Genomic DNA, 6,146 nt, shown 5'->3' with positions numbered 1-6,146 from the left:
TCAAGTAGAGGCATACTAGGGACATTCTGTTTGTCTATGTATCCACACATGTACTAAGTTTCCGGTTAGTATAATTCTAGCATGAATAATAAACATTTATCATCATATAAGGAAATATAAATAACAACTTTATTATTGCCTCTAGGGCATATTTCCTTCAGTGCCTCTAGCGGAATCACAACCGTGACTCTCGTGGAAGCAAAACCGTGCCTCTCACAGAAGGAAAAAAAAACAAAAAACACGTTTTTTTCCTTTTCGAAAGAGGCACGGCTGTGCCTTTCGTAAAATTACAACCATGTCTCTCGCGAAAAAAAATAGAAAACACGTTTTTTTTCCGTTTTTGAGAGGCACGACCGTGCCTTTCGCGAAAGCACAACCATGCCTCTCGCGGAAGCAAAACCATGCCTCTTGCGGAAGAAAAAAACATGCTTTTTTGCGCAATTTTTTCAAATTTTTTGGCCTAAAAGCTATGGAAAATCAAAACGTCGAAAAAACCCAGGAAAAAAACATTTAAAAAGCCAAAAGCGCATGCAGAAAAATTAAATTAAGAAGGGAGCGTCCAGAGCGCCACACGTGGCGGGGCGGCTGAGAGCGCGCCAAGTGGCGCTGATCGTTGCGAGGCTACCGAAGGAGCCCTCCTCAACTAGTTGCTCCCTTTTTATTCTGTTGTTTTCGTTGTGTTTGGTTCGACTTCTGTTGTGCTGATTTTCTGGTTTTTTCTTCCAAGGTTTGATTCCATTCAGGTATTTCTTGGGCTTTTTGTTGGGTTTTTTCCTTGAGGATTTTATTTTTGATTTTTATTTCAGTTTTCTTTTCTCTTTTTGATTTACTAGCACATATGCCCGTGTGTTGCAACGGGGGACAAACATTAGTATTTATCATCAAAATTAATTGCAAGAAATAGAAAAAATCCCTAGCGAGAGAGGTAACTCCCTAGTGGCACGTGCTTTGGTGGACACCTCGGCGTGTCATCACCCATGATTTCATGTTTCTTGAGTGTGGCGACGAGCTAGTTGTATGCGTCAAGTGTGGAAATTGCGAGTTCCTCCTCATCCTTAAATGCCTCCTCGGTCTACCCCACCCATCCGCTTCCGCCTTTGGTTTAAATTATAATGATTTAGCCCACGAGTCCTTTAATTATGCACCATGCACATCGGCATGAGCTTGCAAGTTTAATAACGTCTTTATTTCTTCCATTGGCCCATAATAGTCTTGAATCTTTAATCGGGTCTTCATGTCTTTCATTGGTCTACAATCTCATATATATAGTTGGGTTTTCACTAGTTCCGTTGGCCCATACTCACAGATCTTTAATCGTGTAAGTATTGCTTTCATTGGCCCATAATCTCAGATCTGATCACCCTCGAAATATGCGTCCTCATTGCCTACCTCACTCTCTGAGTTTTTTTAATGTTTTTTAGGCTGTTTATTGATTCCCATGACAATTTGCTAGCGTATATAAACTTGTAGAATTAAAAGTAAGAAAACTATGTGGTACTATTTAATTGATTAACCAAAATAGAAAGACTATTATAGGCTTCTATGATGCCCCGTCTGGGACTTGGGCCGGAAGAAACAACTCAAATGGAGTTTCCCCATATGCGCCGACCTACTTTCATCCTTCGTTGATGATAAAAGGAGCATCATCTTGTATACATTTAATCTCTATTTTTCCAATATTAATACCAGATGGGTGGTTGTTTGGCTAGCATGTGCTGTTCCAATGCTTTGCACAAGCCTAGGACGATCCAACGGCGCATGAAAGAAACCGGCTTGCTTGTACGTGAAACGGACAAAACCAAAATTGCTAGCATACGTGAAAATCAATCGAAATGGAACGAACAAAGTGGGACAAAAAAAGAATATTTACTTCCTTTATTAGTAAGTATAGATTCATAAAAAAATAGCTAGCATACTCGCCACACCGGTGATTCATAGCTCGTTATTTGCTCAACAATCAATGAGAGGATAGAGGTGCACTGGAAGACGTGGCTCAGCATGTAGCACTAGCGGCTTCTCTATGAAGAGGTCATGCTTGGACTCGCTGAGATTGATGGCCGACACCCCAGCCGGTTTGGTCCAGGTGAAGCCATGCAGGAGCCTGCCAAAGAGCATGACACTCATGGTTGTTCCCAGTGATGCCGCGATGCATCCCCGCCGTCCGGTGCTGAAGGAGATGAACCGCAATTCGCTCTCGGTAAGCACCACATTGATGTTGTCTCCCATATGGCACCCGGGCTTGAAGTGGAGCGGTTCATCCCAGACGGTGGGGTTCCGGCCCAGGGCCAGCCGGCTGAGGATGACGTTGCTACCCTTGGGCACGCGGTAGCCCGCAACAATGGTGTCGACAATCGCGACATGCGGCAGGTTGAAGGGAGCGATTGGGTGGAGGCGAAATGCCTCACGTATGCACGCCTTGAGATAGTTGAGCTGCATGATGTCTGACTCTTGCACCAGTCACTCGCGACCGACCACCCGGTCCATCTCCTCCACCGCCTTCGCCAGCAATTCTGGGTTGTTCACCATCTCCGCCAATGCCCACTCCACTGCGTTTGACGGGTTCTCTATGGCCGCTAATATTATGCCCTACATGCATTCCATGGAGATAAATGTAAGTTATTACAATTTATTTCTTTTGCATAAAGAGAGATTACATTGAATAATTGGAATTTTAAATACAATTTAAGTTGAAATCACATCAAAATGGTAGAAAATTACAATAATGCTATGTTTAAACTATTAATTCACAATTTCTTATTCTATTGTTTCCATTTTCTAACACCTGCGAAATACGGTATAAGATCTAGTATTTAACAGTGTGAGCTATTACCTTTTCTCATGGATGACGTATTAGTACCTTGTAGGACTATGAGGCAATTGGTCACTGAATTCAATCTAGGCCATTGAACCATCTTAAAATTTCTCATTAATTAATATTTTTCTTACCTTGTACCGTGCTTTGACCTCATCGATGTTGAGCAACGGCTTGCCGTCACCGTCGGCGAGCGTGACGAGAACGTCAAGGAAGTCCTGGACCCCGTCCTGCCTCTTTCCACTGTTCCACTGCATCCAACGCTCTTCGATGATCACGTCGTGCAGTCTATCCACTTTTGTGTTGGCATCCTTAATAATTTTCTCATGGCTGTCGAGATCTAGGCCAAGTAGACACGGGAGATAGTCGCTGACGCAGAACGCAAAGGTGAACCCTAGGAGGGCGAAGGAAGCATCCATGTGCTCCACCTCCATCGGCCCCGGCCCGCCGTCCGGCAGAGGCTCCCCGAGGTACCGCTGGCCGAAGACAAGCCGGCAGATGACGTTGCCGCAGTAATGCCGTGTGACGTGCCTGACATTGACGTTGGCTAGTCCCGACGTTGAAGATGACAACCCCCTGGCGGTGAGGTTATAGATGTAGCGTGTCAAGTTGTCAGATTCCTCGACGCGCTTGTCGTGGAGCCACTTGTGACGGGAGGGGCAGATGATCTCAGAGGTGAGCACCTTGCGCATCTTCATCCACTGGTCGCCGAACGGCGAGAGCACGGCGTCCTTGTACCCGCTGCTGATGGCGCCAGAGGCGAAGGTGAGTGGGAGGGATGAGAAGTTTTTGTCCTGCTTCTTGAGCACCTCCCTTGCGATCTTGGGACATGTGATCGGGACGACGTGGATGCCGCCGAGGCGGAAGCAGGCGATGTCGGTGCCCATATCCTTCATCACGCGATGGATCCAACTAAACGCTGGCTTGTTGAGCACCATCTCGGGCAGGCTACCCACCATTGGCCATGGCCATGGCCCCGGCGGAAGTGGAAGCGGCACCGTCGCCGATGAGCATGTGCCACTGCGGACCTTGCTCTTGGTAATGACAAGGTATATGAGCGTTATTACGATGAGCAGCTGGGACACAACAAAGCAGCAGCAAGCCAGTATTGTGGAGACTATTGCTTGAAGAGTGCACACATGCTTGCGAGGTAGCCTCCCTTGTTATCGTTGTGTAGGGAAGCCAACTTTTCTCTCCATGTTGTTCTACCCATGAGGGCGAGACCCCTCTTTATATGTTACCTCCGTCCCAAAAAATTGGCTTAGATTTATTAAATACGAAGGTATCTACATATCTAACATTAAAACATGTCTAGATATATTCCTCATGTGTGGATCGATCGTTTACCACATTTATCACATGGCATTTCAAATGTATTTATCCTGATACTACTAATAATAATTGTCTACAAAATGAAAAATCTTCTAATTGTAGATTGTCTTATATTTATTTAGATACGAAGGCTGATACTAATAATATTAATTGTCTATCCAAACGTAGTCAAAACATAATAAAAAGCTTCTATTTATAGATTGCCCTATATTTATCTATATACGAAGGTTGATACTAATAATGATAATTGTCTATCCCAACTTAATCAAAACAGAATAAAAAATCTTCTATTTATAGATTGTCTTAGTTTATGTAGATACGAAGGATGATATTAATAATAATGATTGTCTATCCAAAAGTAATCAAAATACAATAAAAACATCTCCTATTTGTAGATTATCGAGAGTACTTATCTGAAAACTCACCATAATTGTCTTCCAAAAGTATTTGAGACGCCAGGATGATGGACTATATGGGCAGCTTTCGGTTTGAAGAGATGGTGGGACCATGCATCCGAGATTCAATGAGATGCTACATAGAGACCTCCCATTTAGCGCTGTACGCGCCAGCGAACGACGGAGCGCGTAACCCCCGCTCCCCCGCGCTGCCTCATGGGCTGGCGCATCTATGGGTAGGGAAAGCCGAAGCATCTATTTTTTGCTTTTTTTAATTGTTTTCCATTGTAAGACTAACTCGGGATTTCAATATAGTTACCACTTGTGAAATGTTCGTGAATTCGAAAATTGTTGATGATTTGAAAAAAATGTTCGCGAAATGATAAATGTTGATGGAATTAAAAAATGTTCACCAAATTCCAAAACATTTCATGAATTCAAAAAATGTTCGCGATTTCAAAGGAGTTTTCATTTTTTTGAATTTGATGAACATATTTTGAACATCAATAAACAAGTTTGGCATTTTATAAACATTTTTTTAATTAGATGAACAAAATTTGTATTCAAGAACATTTTTTGAACAAAATTTGAATTTGATGAACAGATTTGTAATTCAGTGAACAACTTTTGAATGTGATGAACATTTTTTGAAAACAATGAACAAAAAAAGGATCCGATGAACACATTTTGAATTTTTATGAACATTTTTTAAATCTGATGAACAAAAAATTGAATTTGATGAACATTTTCTAGATTGTTGAACATTTTTTTACATGGTGGAACATTTTTAGAATTCGACGAAAAAAGGTGTTAACGAATTCAAAAATAAAAATTGCTAAAAATAGTCAAAAAGTGAAGAGGAAAAAATAGAAAAGAAAAAGGAAAAGAAAAAAAGGAAAAGGGAAAAGGGAAAAAGAAAGAAAGAAACAATAATAAAAGAAAGAAAAAATTTAAAAGATAAGAAAAACGAAAAACCAATATAGAAAACATAAAAAACCGGTTCTGGGAAGGTTCTAGAACCTTCCGAAAACCGGTGGCGAAATAAACCACAAAAAGGGCCGGCACATATGCTGAACGGGGAGCTCGACGGGGGGGGGGGGGGGGGGGTTGTGTGTTATGTTGCTAGCGGGCGACCTACGCGCTGTATAGGATCCCACTGCTACATCATGCATGGGACATGCATGCACGATGCAGGGAACAGTGGGCTCATGGGCCTCCTTGTAGCAGGTTAAAAGATGTGTCCAAGCACATGCAGAACTGGGCATGTACGTACTGACTTCGGTTTGGTGTGGCTTGAAAAAGACCTGCATGAGCTCTACGACAGGGAAGAAGTGATGCCGCAGCCAGACGACGACCGCAACACCAAGTTCTTGCAGAATAGGGCATCACATAGGTGCCGTAAAAACACGATTCTAAGAGCATCTCTAATAGGTGCATAACTGCACGACGCGCAAAAACTTTTTTACAACGTCGAAATAGTGTTTTTTGTGTGAAGCAGGGTGCTAGCTCCAGCAGGTGCAGTAAAATATGGCACGCGGGAGCAGCTCCAGAAGGCGTGCTAATTTACATAGCGCGCGTTGCAAATATGATTTTCACATGTCCATTTG

The 6,146-nt window shown here is 42.8% G+C and overlaps 1 pseudogene; it reads right to left on the bottom strand.

The window, feature by feature from the left end:
* Nucleotides 1-1,950: 1,950 nt before the first annotated feature.
* LOC125519273 (tyrosine N-monooxygenase-like) lies at nt 1,951-4,025 on the bottom strand (annotated as a pseudogene).
* Between the last annotated feature and the right edge of the window lie 2,121 nt (nt 4,026-6,146).

Source organism: Triticum urartu, chromosome 7A, assembly GCF_056163025.1.
Source record: "Triticum urartu cultivar PI428250 chromosome 7A, HENAU_Tu73, whole genome shotgun sequence".
Lineage (NCBI taxonomy): Eukaryota > Viridiplantae > Streptophyta > Magnoliopsida > Poales > Poaceae > Triticum > Triticum urartu.
This window is presented reverse-complemented; position numbering and strand designations above follow the sequence as displayed.